Genomic DNA, 16,056 nt, shown 5'->3' with positions numbered 1-16,056 from the left:
TTTAGTTGTCACTGCCGTGAGAGTCAGGCAATGTGCCCCACCCCCCGCCGAGTTGAGTTCCAAATGCTTTGCAAGAAGAATCTGACAGCCTGAATAAAAGATAATGTTGTCGGGGGCGCAGGATAAAGGCGAGAGAGGTAGGAAGTGTTTCTTTTCTGTGACATTTGAGCTGTGAGTTGTCAGGAAGGGAGAGATCTGAGTGGGTTTTTATCAGCTACAGAGTGAAGCTCTGCTCAAAGCACTCAGCTTGTTTCTCAGAGCCTCCTGGGGTTCTAGAGTGTTAGGTGGCAGCTGTAGAGCAGTGAAGGAATACAGGATTTGGGATTGCGAAGTACTGGGTTCAGCTCTTGATCCTGTGTCTCAATACCTGGGTTAAATAATTTTGGGGCAAATTGTTTAAATGCTCTCTCAGTTTTCCTATCTGTCGAGTGGGGAATATAATAGCACTTCATTCTTTGTTGTGAAGTTTAGATATGATAATACATATGAAAGTGCTTTGTAAACTCTTAATTTACCATACAAAGTTCAATTACATACTACTGAAAGTGCCTCAGCTCAATCCTTATGCTGAAATGCTGCTTATGCAATGAAGGAGGGATCAATTAACAGGCTAATTGCCTTTTTAAAATGTTAAACAGTAATTATTCTCCTTCTCCCCTAACCCAAACCGAATTTTTATGTCAAAAAAAAGAAAAAGAGAAAGAAAGAAAAATAACATTGTTTATTTTCACAAAGAAGATACATTTGGAATGTAACTAGATTTTTCAACAGTACCAACAAAGGGCAATTTAGCACCCAAGAAGATATCAGGGCTGTTGGGCTTCCATTCTACAAAGTTCAGTCTCAAAAGTGTATCAGTAGCAGCAAATTAGTTACAAATTAGTAGGGTGCAAACAGAGTGTTGGCCTTGATTAAGCTCTCAATGGAGCATGTTAATTACTCTGTTTTTTGCTTGTATTATTCTACAGTGTAATGGTTTTAGATGCAATAATTATATAAATGACTGCCTTTACGCCCTACCTACCTAGGTTTTTTTTTTTTTATGTTGAAAGAAAAAATCATTAAAAAATGCATGAGGTCGCCTATTTATATTTGTTAACTCCTCCACTCTTACCCCCTTGATAATTCCACTTACATTCCTTTTGCTGTATTGGGGCTTTCATTTAACATCACTTTATGCAATCTGTTAATCATGCCTTATTAAGTAGAGAGGAAACAAGTAGGGAATGAATTTTTGAGTGGCCTGAGAAGAAAATGATCTAAAATATCCTAACTTAAAATCCTACAAATGTTTAAGAAATTAAGGCCTTGATTGTCTTGATTTTGATTTCATAAACAATATTCTTCTGAAAATACATCATTTCATTATTGGCTTTCTTCTGATAGGGTCACACACAGAGGACAACTGCTTTTTTTACATAGATTAGAAGAAATCACAATCATCATCTTCAAAGTGTGTCTTCAATTCCTATTTGCTGTGGTGGATGTTTTAAAAGGAAAAGTACTAGAGTTGTATTTCTAGAACATCAGCAGTTCCCTTTCATTCCCACACCATCCCTAAGATGGGTGTTCTTTTGGAGCTATAACAATTTCTCTACCCCTATATTCTCAAGAAAGCACGTTGGAATTGCAAATAGATTCCAGGGTGGTTGTTATATTATTTGTATCTAAATAATTTTCCAATTTCAACATTTTAGAATTAGTAACACATTTCTTGAAACATTGAGAAATGCCCGGAGATTTCTTATCCTAACATAGAGATTAGCAGAACCCATCCAATTCCCTATCCTGGGAGATGTACTAAAAAATAGAGATGTTGATGTTGTTTGGATAGATCTCTTTAAAAAATAATTTGTGGAATACTCGGCAACTAGTATCAAGGGAAGCCAGATCAGCATTTGAACTTCACTGGGAGAGAGAGGGTTTGCAAGAAACCCTCAGAGTCATTTCCCTTCTTCCCTAGCTCCCAGAGAGAATCCTGCAGCACAGAAAACCTTCTCCTTGTTCTTTTGTCTCAGGAAGCAGCCCTCTGTGGCACCAGTCTCAAAGCTGATGCCTGAACCAGTCTGAGGACATAGGGGCACAAATTCTTGGGTGTAAAGAAACAGATGGTTTCCTCACTACCCCTCCAAATCCCCTTCAAGATCTTGCCTCCAAAACAGAGCTTGGGGATTCTTATCTAAGGTTCTCTAAGCCACCGGGGGAAATGCCAGTTGTGTGGGCTGTGACTTTGGGATGAGACCACAGAACCCGTAGAGTCAAAGTTGAACCTCCAAGTGCCAGCCTCGTGGATTCGGCACACAGGCTGCTGCAGCAGAACGTTTGTGCAGACGCTCTATGAACGAGCTCCCTTCCCAAACTGCAAATTCAGATTTTCTCAGATTCATCAAGTTGGAAATCTCTATATATACCCGCCTTCACTCTCTGTAGGCAGAAGCAATTTCAGAGCTGTCTTCTCAGTGAATTGTTAACCAACTCAAAGTGTGGCAGTGCACCAGAGTGGCAAGCTTTTGTTGGTTTGTTTCAGGACAGCCAGAAGGAGCTCAGTGGAACTGGTCTGGTGCCTCTGCAGTGCAGGTGTGGACCTGGTGGGGCAGGAAGTGCAGCCAGGGAAAACACAGGGCAGGAGCCTGGGCAGACACGGCCATCCGAATGGAATCTGGCTTCCTGCTTCCCTATTCAAGCCACAGATACAGAGCTAGGATCCTTGGACAGACCATGAAACCTTGAAAATTGGAATTTCAGGAAGAAAAATGGTTAAAAATGCCAAAATCCTGCATTGATGTAATTGAAGAGGAAACAATATTTAATTATAGCTATTTGATCACATTTCAAAATAGCAAGCCATTAGATTCAATTCAGTGCAACCAATGGTTGTTGGTCCCTACTGTGTGTTTGGGTTTGTGTTGGTACTGGGTATAGAATGAAGAAACAGACAGACTATAGCCCATAGGGTTCAGGCTCCATTAAGAAAGAAAGCTATATTGGGCAAGAAATGTAAAGAATACTTGTAAAAGAAACATATTTTTCCTAAATCAAACTTAAGATGTCATAAATCCGGAGAGAAAATTATTCAGTAATAAAATGCTCTTTGAATGGGAAATTCCCACAATAATAACAAAAACAGCAATGGCATGTATACTTAGTACAGATCTAATTTGCCTTTCATCTAATGATTTCAAAGAGTTTAGCAACCACTGCTGAGTTAATCCTTAGTACTAAACCTGACTCTTCCATCTCCTTTTGAAAAAAAAAAAAAAAAAATTGGCACTAACACTTCAACATCCCACAGGGAAGAAGTTCTGGAAACAAAGCATGCTCACCCCCACACAAGCACCCAGAGGAAATTAAAGACAGTCTAATTTATTCAAAAAAGTAAGTAGGGACTCAGAAGAATCAAACCAATGCCCACAAAATGAAAGTTACTGAAAAAGAAGCATAAGTTTACTTCTTGCAGGTTGACATGAACTGTTTAACGCACCTTTGGGCATCCTTGTTGGGCTTTCTCTACCTCTCAGAGACCTAAGGTCCAGAGTCCATTCTGGGAAGGCTTGCCTTCATATTCAAAGAGAGAATTGCTTTCTCCTGTTTTGAAAACAGAAAGATCAAGATCTCATTTCCATAACAGAATATATAAAGACAATCTAATTCAGCTGATGACTGCCAAGCCCTTTGATGGGTCCCCTCAGAACCATATTCATATGAACGGAAAGGCTATGAATGAAAGAATTTGATCGTTTGCAAAAATAAAGTGAAACTCGGCCAGAGATGGAGATGATCTGGAACAGACTTGATCCCTAATTACATAGTAATCTGATACTTAGCACTCTTACCTGGCAGTCTTCATCTTCAAAGGATCTTACTGATATTAATGAATTCTTCACCTCCTTTCCTCTCATCTACTCCCAAAATAGCTACTCTTTAATGGAAAGTTGGTCTAACTTTTTAGAAGACTTGACTCACATTATCATATCATTCTAGGATATAGTCACAAGTACCTTTTCCTTTTGATGTTTTGTGATGCTCCCTTCTGCCTTGTTTTGAAAAGATATGTAGGGCCGGCCCTGTGGCTTAGTGGTTAAGTGCGCGCGCTCCGCTGCTGGCGGCCCGGGTTCGGATCCCGGGCGCGCACCGACGCACTGCTTCTCCAGCCATGCTGAGGCTGAGTCCCACATACAGCAACTGGAAGGATGTGCAACTGTGGCATACAACTATCTACTGGGGCTTTGGGGGGAAAATAAATAAATAAATAAAATTATTAAAAAAAAAAAGAAAAGATATGTATATTCTATGATCCTGTCAAACTCTTCTTTAAAAAATACACACACATACAGGCACATTGGAGCCTCTCTGTGGAGATATTGGAATAAAATAATACAGAAGCCTTAGCATGGGGACAAAGAGCAGAGATGGCTCCATGAAAGCCTCTAAGACGTGTGAGCTGGGTCCTAATGGATAAGTAGGAATGCGTTAAGTGTGTGAGAGGGAAAGGCATCCTGGGGAGAGGGAAGCTGTATGGACAAAGGCCCAGGACATGGATGGGCATTGATGGTCCAGATATAAGGCACAATGCAGTGAGCTAGAGCCCAGGCTGTGGATGTGGGAAGGTTAATTGGAATGAGACTGGAAAAGTGACTTGCTCAAGGTTACACAGCGAGGAAGTGGCACAGCCAGGATTTAAAGCAGGCTCTCTGGCTCTGAGTCCATGCTCAGTCTAACTTACCACCTCCCTGCCCCTCCTTATGCAAAGAATAAGATGGATACAAGGAGCTCAAAGACTAATGGGTGATACAGGCAAGTAAATTCACAATTACAATACATGCAACAGATATCCATGGAATGTCTTCTATGTGCCAGTAACTATGCTAGGCAAAGTGAATACCAAAAAAAAAAAAAAAAAAAAAAATTAAGCTCCTCTCTTTTAATGAAGGCCAAGAAGTCTGGTTAAGGAAAGAAGACCAATTATAATACACACAACTGTTAAAACTGGGGTCTGTCCAAAACGCCAGGAAACATAAGCATAGGAAGCCAGAGAAGGTACCTCAGAGGACTTGAGCTGAGACTGGAAGGCTCACAATTCAGTGGAGGGTGCCATAGGTACTGCACAGGATTGTGATCATTGCTGACATTCATTAAGCATTACAGTGTTCCAGGTGCTATTCTGAGCACTTTTCCCATAGTAACTCATTTAATCGTCATGACAATCTCCCATTCTACAAACAAAGACACAGACATAGAGGTGAAGAATTTTGCCAAGGATCACACAACACTTAAGTGGCATAGCCAGAATTTGAATCCAAGTTGTTTGACACCAGAGCCCAAGCACTTCGCCACTACACTACTCTCTCGCCATAGAGAAAGGGAACCCCAAGCGTGCTGAAGTCAGGGAAGGCTTCCAAGAGGGGCAACATGTGAAATCATTCCAAAAAGATCTCTGGGAGTTCGGCCATTGAGTGAGGGGATGAAAAGGATGTCAGGCCCAGGGAGTACAAAGCCAAAGTATGCGGCATGAGAGATAAGTGATTGCAAGGAAAAGCAATTACTTTCTGGTAGCTGGAGGGTGGGGGTGGGTGTTGGGGGATGGTGGGAACCCCTAAAGGAGTAGGCAGGGAGCACATTTTAGTCTGGGTTTGTTGGTTTTCAAGGAAGAGAAACTTACATAAATAGGCCAAGTTAAAGGATATAAAGGCATCCTATGGACATCGAAGGACCAGAAACCAATCACAGCCTGGGCACATATGGAGCTGCTCCCTCTTCCATGGGCACCACCACCTCAGTCTCAGCTTCTAGTCTGTTCCCGGGGTCACAGAACAGTGGAGGTGGCCTGAATTAGGGTGATGCCATTGGAGCTATAGAGCATGAGCTGAATGGGACAGATTTGACATGACCATGAAGGAACAGTTAAGGTGACTACTGGGTTCCTAGCTTGGGTGCATTGCAGAGAGAGGAAATAAGGAAGGAGGAGCAGGTTTGGAGGGTGTGATGGATTGAATTATGTCCCCCCCCTCAAATTCATGTGTTGAAACACTAACTCCCAATGTGGCTGTATTTGGAGATAGGGTCTTTAAGCAGGTGATGAGGTTAAATGAGGTCATAAGGGTGGCCTTCATCCAATAAGACTGGTGTCCTTAAAAGAAGAGACAGAGAGACACCAGAGATCTCTCTCTTTCTCCACACACATACAGAGAAGAAGCCATGTGAGGACACGGAGAGAAGGCACCCATCTACAAGCCAGGAAGAGGTTTCATCAGAAACCAACCCAGAGAGCACCTTGGTCTTGGACTTCTAGCTTCCAGAACTGTGAGAAAATAAATTTCTGTTGTTTAATCCACCCAGTCTGTGGTATTTTGTTATGGCAGTCCGAGCAAACTAATACAGAGGGAAAGACAATTAATCCACACTTGGATGAAAACACAGTAGATGGATTTAAAGGAAATGGTGAGTTAGAATTGTCAGGGCTTGGTGCTTTGGTGGAAGTGGAGGGTAAGAAGGAGCATGAAGGAGGAAAATGGGGAAGGAATATTGTCTAGATTTCAATCTTGGATAGAGGATGAATTGTGGTGACTTTCACTGAGTCTGAGATTAGGGAGCTGGACCTGGGCGAAAGGTGAAGGTGCAGTTAGGATTTCTTGGATGTAAGCAAGAGGAATTGAAGTCAGGGGCGATTAACTGTAGGGATGTATTGGGACCATAATGAAAGTGGAATCTCATTGAAACCCAAGGTCAGGATTCTAGGAGGCTCAGGCCCCCTGGAGTCTGGATACAGAACAGAGAGCCTGGGGGGCTCTCAGCAGGAGTTCATGCCAGGAGCATGACCGGGCTGCTTCAATAGCTCTGCTTCCTTTCTTCTCCCTACTGGCTGACTTACTCTCATCATAATTCCTAGAAACAGAGACTGTTTGGCTCAGGAGTTCCAATACAGGCTCCTAGTAAGCCTAGGAATTTGTTGTCCAGGGACCCATCCTTGATCTAATCAGTTCGGAATGGTCGTCATGTGACAGAATACTAGGCTCGACAAATCTGTCCCTTTATCAGTGGCTGTGAGCAAGGCAGCATCCCTTAGATGGGTCTGGGGTGTGCCAGGCAGTGAAACATCTAGAGTGGAAGGTAGGAGTGGAAAGAAGATCATTATTTTGGTTTTAGTCTTGTTAGGTACATTTGTAAAATATGCATATATCTTTTTGGTTTAGTTTTTTCAAGAAATGAACTTATACTTTACATTAATATTCTTTACTCATTTAATACAATGCCTTGGAGATCATTCCACTCAGTACCTACCTACAAGTCTATGTTATTCTTTGTATCTGTAGCTCGGATTCTGTTGAATAGATGAGACATAATTTATTTACTCACCATCCACCTCTGAAGTTAGATTTTATCCAATGATTCTTTATTACAAACAATACTTCAAGAACATCCCTGTACATTTTTCTTTGTGTGCAGCCTAGATTCCTAGAAACGAATTACTGAGTTGAAAGGGATGTGCGTTTTGCCTGCTGATAGCTACTACCAAATTGTCCTCTAAAACACTGTAGCAGTTTATACTTCTAGCAACAGAGGATGCATGTGCTTATTTCTCCACATCCATATGAATGTTTCTTAAACCACTTTAAGTCATAAACCCCTTTAGATTCTGCTGAAAGCTATGAGTCCTTGTTCTAAGAAAATACACAGTTGTACATATATAGAACATTTTGCATACAATTTCTGTGGGTTCTCAGACCACCTGAAGATCACCAGGAACCCCAAGACTTTATGTGAAGGGCCACTGAATAGATCTGTATGAATGGGTCTCCCAGTCTAGGACAGTGGGTGTCAATCTTAGCTACACATTCGAATCACCTGGAGAGCTTTGAAAAATTCCCATGCCCAGGCCACTTCCCAGACCAATTCAGTCAGATTCTCTAGGGAAAGGAGCTAGGCATCAGTAGTTTTTGCAAGTTTTCCAGGTGATTCCAACAGGCACTCACTGGCAAGAACTACCGCACTCTAGGAGAGGCCTATAGAGGGATAAAAAGAAGTAATTTGAAGACAGAAAACTAGAGAGTGTACAAGGGGCTCTCAGGGGCCTCAGACCTGGCTGCAGGAGTTTTTATTTTAATGAGGGGCAGTGGTGGGGACCTGGCATCGATATGTATGTTTTCATTGGAAAAATGTTCAGCATACACAAAAGTAGAGAGAATGAACACCCACGTGACCTACACTAAACACTTTTTAGAATTTTGCCATATTTGCTCTATGTCTTGCGGGGGGGGGGGGTGAAGGGGGCGAGGGCTGACATTTCTCCCTTAAATTATTCAGTGGCATTGGTACTTTTTAAAAGCTCCCCCTGGTGATTCTAAGGTGTAGCCAATATTGAGAATCACTGTGCAACGTGAAGCCTCCCAAAGAGAAGAAACTCCAAGGAGTGAGGGTAGAAGGAAGAAAAGCCAATTGCACCCCCGAGAACTTGCAACTTAGAACCAAAGGGCAATGTAAGCTCCAGTGGACAGCACTGACCAAAGGGCCTGGCCGTCAACGGCAGGGACAGTTTGCTTCTAGCTGCGATGGTGGGAGAAGGCTCCATGGAGAAGTGGGATTTGAAGCTGGGCCTTAAAGAATCAAGACAATTTAGATGAGCAGAGGGGAGGAAAGGAGGAATTTCCCGGTTGGAAAGGAAGCTGGTATTTGGGCTGGTTCAGGCCTCCTAACAGCTCCTCCATTGCAGGCTCAGCCATGGGCATCATACGAAAGATTCCTTTCCCGGGTCCTGCTGAATTGACTCAGGGAAGCTCACCAGGCTCCATGCCCTCAACCCCTAGCCCCAGCTTTCCTCCTTCCCTGTGCTGCTTCTTCCCTTTGGATATGTTTATCTATCTTCTCTTAGGCTAGTGGTTCTCAAAAGTGGGGTCCAGGAACCAGTGGCTTCAGCGTCACCTGGGAGCTTGCACATTCTTGGGCCTGACCCTGGACCTGCTGCATCAGACCCCGTGGGGTGGGCCCAGCACTGTGTTTTGACAAGCCCTCTAGGGGATTCGCATGCGCGCTCAAATTTGAGGATCAATGTCCTGGGGACTCCCAGCTGTGTCTCCTCCCTTTCCAGCGCTGTTCTTCCTGGAGTCATCCCGCACAGAGGGCTGGACTCTTGTTAGGGAGACGCAATGAAGAACGTTGGGAAATTAGACTGGGGCAAGATTATGGGGAGTTTGGACTTGAGACTGAAGAAAGGAGCCATGATAATTTTTAGATCAGGGAAGAAAAAGTATAAAATGGTGTTGGAGACCACGTAACAGCATTTTAAGAATGCGGCTGGACCCCAATCCCCGCTGAAATGGTAGGCAGAATTGGTTGTGCGTCTTCTGAGGAAGAGGTTTCATAATTTTCATTCAATTTTCAAATGAATTCGTGGCCCCCAAATGATTTAGTAATCGTTGCTAGAGAGGAAGTTATCTTTTTGCTTGTTAAATTATATTAGCTTTTGAGACCGTGTTTCTCAAAGTGTGGGCAGATTAGTATTAGAACTGTCTGAGCTGTGTGTAAAAAATGTACCTTCTTGGGCTGTACCCTGGACCTACTAAATCAGAATCTCTGGAGTTGGCACCCAAGAATCTGCATTTTAAAAGAAGTTCCCTAGGTGATTCTGGTTGATTCTGAGGTACTCTAAGGTTCACGAACTGCCTCAGGCTTTAAACCTAAAAGCCAATAAGTCTAGGAAAGCTAAATTAATAGTGAGTTTAGAAAGCACGTGAGTTAGTAACATATGGTGCTAAGGCATGAGAAGCCTTCCAATGCCCACAATGGCACAGAACTGGGAGCAAGAGCCAGAGCAAATATTTTCCTGGGCATCTCAGTGATCATCCATTTAAAGCTGTATTCTATGTGTGTTACCATCAGGATGGCAAAAAAGACCAGAACAGTGAGGGTTCTCCTCAAACTCCAACGGTTAACTCAACTTCCCACAGTTGGATGAAGAATAAGTTAATGCATTTTTCTGTGGCAGATGGAAATAAGATAACTAAGAGACAGCAAGAAGGGAAACTATTGACCACACGGACCTACTGAAGGTTCACCCCACCCTGGAGTCAGGCCAGGCATGTTCCTGGAGAAAATCTTCCACCCTTCCTGCCTCTTAGCACGTGCTTGGCAGAGTTTGCCAAAAATCCACTGATTACATACTTTGAAATATGTAGTACTTAAAAAATAAGCCACATAAGATCAAATTCATGGAAATACACTCGAATATAAAGAGTGGTTTTTTCTGGGCAGTGGAAATAGAACTGAAGGACCTGGTCCGGTGGATTGTTAAGAAAGTGTGTGTGCTCCAGGGTCCAACCCTCATTAGCTGCATGATGTTGGGCAAGTGATTTAAGCTCTCTGGGTTTCTACTTATCCAGAACAGTCCTTACATATAGTCATGAGAATGACTTGTGAGTGTTAACGTAAAAGGCCAGATCCACAGCAAGCACTCAGTGTTAACAAGAAAGAAATGTGGTGCATATATATTTTTCCGGATTTCTGTACGTTTTGAATCTTCTCCAATGAAGACTTACTGCTTTTATAATCAGAAAAGAATGATAACCCATAGTTTTGCTTTGGTTTTTTTTGTTTTTAATTTAAGAGAATGAGCCATAAAGAGAGAAAAGATAGTAAGTAAAACAGATGCAGCCTCGTCAGGGGAATCTGTTTTTATTTGGAGTACTGGCAACACATGACCCCTGGGGTATCCTCATCAAAGCACAGACTGTAGGAAGAGTAAACAGGAGGAATTATGAGTTCTATACTGGTATCAACCGTGCCCTGGCCCTGCAAACTTAGATCCTCAAATAGAGGGGGGAGGTCACGCTGTATCCTGCTTCCCGCCCCTCTCCAAGGCAGTCCTCTTCCATCAGGTGCAAAGCCTGGATCTCCAGCATCAAATTAAAGAAATAGAACAAACCCATCCCAGGGCTTCTTTAAATATTCACATAAACCCATGTGCCCCTATCAGTTAAATTAAGCTTTCCTAAGAAAAAGTAAGTCAATTAGTTCAAAATGTGGGTTAATGCTTCTGGGTATTTAAAAGGGATTTTTTTTTTTTCTTTTTTAGTTCATTTAGAAACATAGCCATGGGGCAGGTACATACCCACTCCTCAGCACATCCTGTGAATTGCCATGATATACCTAGATACTAATTTCTAATACCTAGAGCTTCAAAATCTGGTCCTTAAACTTTCTCAAAGTCGTGAAGATACTGAAATATGAGCTTTAAAATTCATCTTGCTTTGCCCTTTTAGTTTATATCCTTTATCTTCACCATCATCAATATTCGTCAAAGGATGCATGACATTGCTATAGAACATTGAGAAGATGATTCTACCATAATTGAACTTCCTTCCTTCATTCAACCAATACTTACTCTCTAAACTTTTGAAAACAAAGCTAGGTCTCCAAGACATCATGAAACGTAGTTCTAGAGCATACTTTGTGATGTGTACAGCAAAACTCATTTGCCAAGTGGTCTAGATGCAATAAACCAAACTTTACCAAAATACAAATGAAATTAGGTATTTCTTAAGAAGATGAATTTCCAGAAGCGATTTCTGAACCATAGAATATGAACCTTTTCATGGCTTTTGAGAGGTTGCCTAATTGCTTTCTTAAAAGGCTATCTTGATACTGAAAAAAATACAAGAATAACATTTTCATACCAACATTTGGGTATAAAGTGGCTTTTTCCATTTTTGTTGTTTGTTTTGCTTTACTTTTACTAATTTAATAGACTACTTTTTTGAAATACAGCAAATAGTTTCAGGAATATTTTATGTTCTGAGACAATTGTAAATAGCTCCTCCATTATTTAAAATATATGTATTTGTTACATGACATTAACATATATCTTTATCTTCTTTTCCACCTTAATTAGTATTGCAGTGGCACTGATATGTTATTTAATAATAGGACTAACATGTATTTCAATCCTACATACACTTTAAATATATACGACTAGAAGATAAAGACATGACTATCATTATTAATTTTATGTTACCTTTGTCAGCCTTTGCATTTGACTTCTTTATTAACCAACTGAAGTTGCAGTATCAGAATTACATAACCAAGACAGATAACACACTTTTCATCTCCACAAAAACACAATTTACTTATGGAAAACTACATTCCCCTCATACATTACCTGTTTTAAAAACAGCCTAGAACACTGGTAAGTGATTATTAGGTGGAAAGATCAAGAATTATAGTTACCAGGTGGCAAATAGAAACTAAAATTCCTACCCCTGTCAATCACTATGCTAAGTTCACTCTGACCTGTTTTTTGACAGAGCATCAAAGATAAAAATAGGTAATGCCCTCCCTGCCTCCAGGAGATTTATGCAGAACAGCCCAAGATTTCTATAGAAAACACTGAATTCTAGTCTGGTTGAGTTTGTGGGCGTTCCTTTTGCCTCTAAATTCTTCACTGTCATTTCTTCTAAGACATATACGGGTCCCTACTTCCAATAGCCCAGGAAAATAGTACCAGTGGTTTATGTGGCTAAGTGACAAAGGTGACACTGTTTGTTAGGCCATTTCTGCTGTGCTCACAGTCAAAGGCCTCAGCTTAGTTCTGTTCTGGCTTTGCAAGATTCTCAAATCAAATGACACACAGAAGTATTTTAATGGTAGGGAATTGTTCCCTTGAAGATTTTTTTTTTCATTCTTTGGTTCCTAGAAGCTGAATGTGGTCAAGTGGCTCGAGTGTGGGCTGTGGAGACAAACTTTCTTGCCCTACTGAGGTCTGGGAGACCTTGGGCAAGTGGCTTAACCTTTGTCAGCTTCTCTGGCCTTGGTTTTCTTATTTACAGTCAAGCCTGGAAAGTATTACAGCCTTAAAAAAAATGAGCTGATAGTTGAATGTTTACTAATGTTCCAGACACGGTATTACATACTTTACTCATATTAACTTATGTAATTCTCGCAACAATTCTATGAGGTAGGGGCTATTATTATTACCATCCAGATAATGAGAGAACCAAGACATAGAAAAGGGCGGCTGGTAAGGCCAAATGAGGATTCAAACTCAGGCAGTCTGGTTTCAAAGATGAAGCTTTTAACCACTCTGCTACACAACCTTTTGTGGGGGTTAGCTCTCTCCCCACACATAAATATTTGTATGTTTATTAAGGATCTACTATGTACCAGCCATTCTGCTAAAATATGCTAAGGAGCTGTACTGGAAATGAACCAGAAATGCAATAATACAGAAGACACAGTTTCTGCTGTTGTGGAGTTTTCTTTTCTTTCACTTTGTAGAGTTAGATTACATGGGTTCTATTTTCATCTGAGTTCAGAAAAACATTTTTGAACTAAGATGATCTCCAAGTGAATTCAACAGAATTTAGTAGTGAAACTGAAACAAAGATATGTCAAAATAGCTTCAATTTGAATTCATATTTAACCTCCAAAGTTCTTTATGAATCTTTCAGTAATAAAATCAAGAAAGCATGACTTAAAAATTACGAACTAAAAAGTGACCTAAAAGCCCGAAAGATTCCTTGAATTTATTAATTTAAATCCTCCCCAACCCACCTCTCTTAATACATAGATATCTCCATTCCCTGGTCCCTCCCTCTACTTCTGCAATAACTTCCTACAGCACGTACCACTAGAGAGGGAGTTAGTGGTGGGAAAATATGTATTAAACCAAAGCAGTCATTATATTCATTTTAACTTGCAAACAATAATGTTGGCTTGTACTTACTTTCTGTCCTGGTTTTTAATATAGAAATTCAGATCCATGATATTTTAGATTTTTCACAAAAAAAGTTTCTTGCTGAATATAGGATTTAACTCAACACAGATGCTGTTCATTCATTCATTCATTCAAGAGAAAGGACTGGAGTGCTCACCATGTCCCAGGCACCAGCATAAACCACAAAGGTATGTTGGTTTAGTAGAGGAAATAGGCGGATAAAAAGCAACTACATCGATTATATAACAGATGATGCTCAGAAGACTGGAAGCAAAGAGGAGGAAGAAGAGCTGAATATGTTTCTTTATGGCATAACCTTTCATAAAGTGTGAACCTGAAATGGGAGTAGATGGGTTATAAAACGAGGGAGAAACATTTGTAGTTTTTCCTTCTAAAATAACCATGTCACTACTTTCAAGTAATCTAAGAAACAGAGAAGCACAAACATATAAATGGTACTTTATAATGAAGATGACAGAGACAAAACACATGGAGCATCTTGTTGAAGTTGTCAACATCTTAGGGTAGCTTACAGTAAAGAGTTCTGACAGTTCAATAATTGCAATACATGTACCGTATAGCAGTGGAATCGTTTTTATATAAAGAAGCTATGCATTCTGCACAAGAAATAAAGCATCCTTTCAAAGGAGTGACAGGCAGCTGTCAGTTGTAAATGGTGGGCTGAATGGACTTCATGACGGGGCAAAATCAAACTAGAGGAAGCTGGGCTGGGCTGAGAAGCAGAAGACAACCAATATTGCCTCTCTACCAAAATAATAACAGGAAAGCTTTTTTGATTCTCTCAATTTGGAATTGAGTGTATGGAACCATGGGATGTTTTTAAGGGATCATTTATTAAACCTGGAGTTGAACTCCTTTATGAACTCCATTGTAATTTTGTGTTATTGAGTTTTAAAAATTAAATAACATTTTTCCCTTGGTCAGGAGGGGGAAAAAGGGTTTATAACTGCTTGGTTTTTCTGGGTGTTCTTCCTGGTAAATACTGTAGGTACTAACATGAAGAGGTCTTTTCCAGTATTTGATGAAGTATCATGGGCAAAGAATTTTGGTAGCGTTTCAAGAGCTGGTGCCACGAAGCAGATTCACAGTCCCCCGATAATCAGGCCAAGGCATACTTCCCAAGGTGCGTTTTTCGTATCTAATGTTAGCGGAGGTCCCGCCCGTTGTTTGCAAATTGTCCAGGCAGCGTCTGAAGCTGTTGTTTTTCCAAGTCCGTTAAAAAGTTATTTGCGCTTGGGGTTTTCTGGTTCTGCTATTCCCTACCCCCGCCCCCTGGCTTATGCCAGTAGAGACCTGCCCTGGGGGGTATTTTGTCCCGGGAGAACAAAACTATTTTCTGGAAATAAGTTGACGTCAACTGGGAGCTGTTTTTGGTTGCTTTGTTTCCCGGAGCGTCCAACCCAGCACACCGCCTCCGGCAAATTGCGAGCAATTCAAAGCAGCTTGCCCAGTAGGGAGGGGAGGGGGGGGACGGCCTCCCGCAGAAGTGGGGAGACCTGGGGAGCGGCTCTGCTCCTGGTGGAGCGTGGGTCTGAATCCCCAGGCCCAGCCGGGAGCACAGCCCCGAGCGAGCGCCGCCCGCGAGTTCACTGCGTTTGCGGTGAGGGCCGCCGGGGAGCAGCCCCTGGTAGGTAACCTGCTGGGCACCCACCTGAGATCTCAGCACCGCTGAAATTCCCCCACCGGGCCGTTCCGGCGGCTGGAAAACCTGGGAGCATCCCGGGACAAAGGGCCAGCCCTCCGGAAGTAGCCATGTGCGACTGGTGTGTGCCAGATCGTGTGCGCGGGTCCGCGTGTGCAACTAAGTTAGCTGCCTACTGCCCTGGGTTCTGAGAAACAAACACGCCTTTCTGCATATCTCCGGGGGGCAGTGCATTTGAACAAAGCCGGCCGCACCTCGGGGACGGTTCCCGAGGAGTGCAAGCTCCTGATTCTTCGCCTCCCGAGACGGCTCTCTGTGGAGAGCAGGGAAGATGAGAGCGCGCGCGAGTGTGTGTGTGTGTGTTTCCCCGAGGAGAGGGAGGGAGCCCGCGAGGCAGGAACTTGCTCTAACTTGTTCACACCTGGCGCGATTTCACCAACGCTCCGCGGCGTCCAGGGCCGAAGAGGCACGCGGAGGGCGAGGATTGATCGCTGCAGAAGACATCGTGTGCTCCCACTTAGACGCCCACGCGGCCCAGAGACATAGTCTTCCTTCCTTCCTTTTTTTTTTTTAATTACAAATTGACTGATGGGTTTCTATTGATGCGTAAAATTATAAACTGCCCTGAAAGTAAGACGGAGGGCTGGGAGGAGGAAACGGGCAATTGACAAGACTCCCACAGCCGAACTGC

General features: G+C 42.2%; 1 protein-coding gene across 1 annotated transcript in view; it reads left to right on the top strand.

Moving 5' to 3' along the window:
* KCTD1 (potassium channel tetramerization domain containing 1) overlaps positions 1-16,056 on the top strand; it is a 188,174-nt gene that overhangs the window by 77,541 nt on the left and 94,577 nt on the right. The gene's annotated exons all lie outside the window — the stretch shown is intronic.

Source organism: Diceros bicornis, chromosome 16 (assembly GCF_020826845.1).
Source record: "Diceros bicornis minor isolate mBicDic1 chromosome 16, mDicBic1.mat.cur, whole genome shotgun sequence".
Lineage (NCBI taxonomy): Eukaryota > Metazoa > Chordata > Mammalia > Perissodactyla > Rhinocerotidae > Diceros > Diceros bicornis.
Note: the sequence above shows the minus strand (reverse complement) of the source record. Positions and strands in the feature narration are given on the sequence as shown.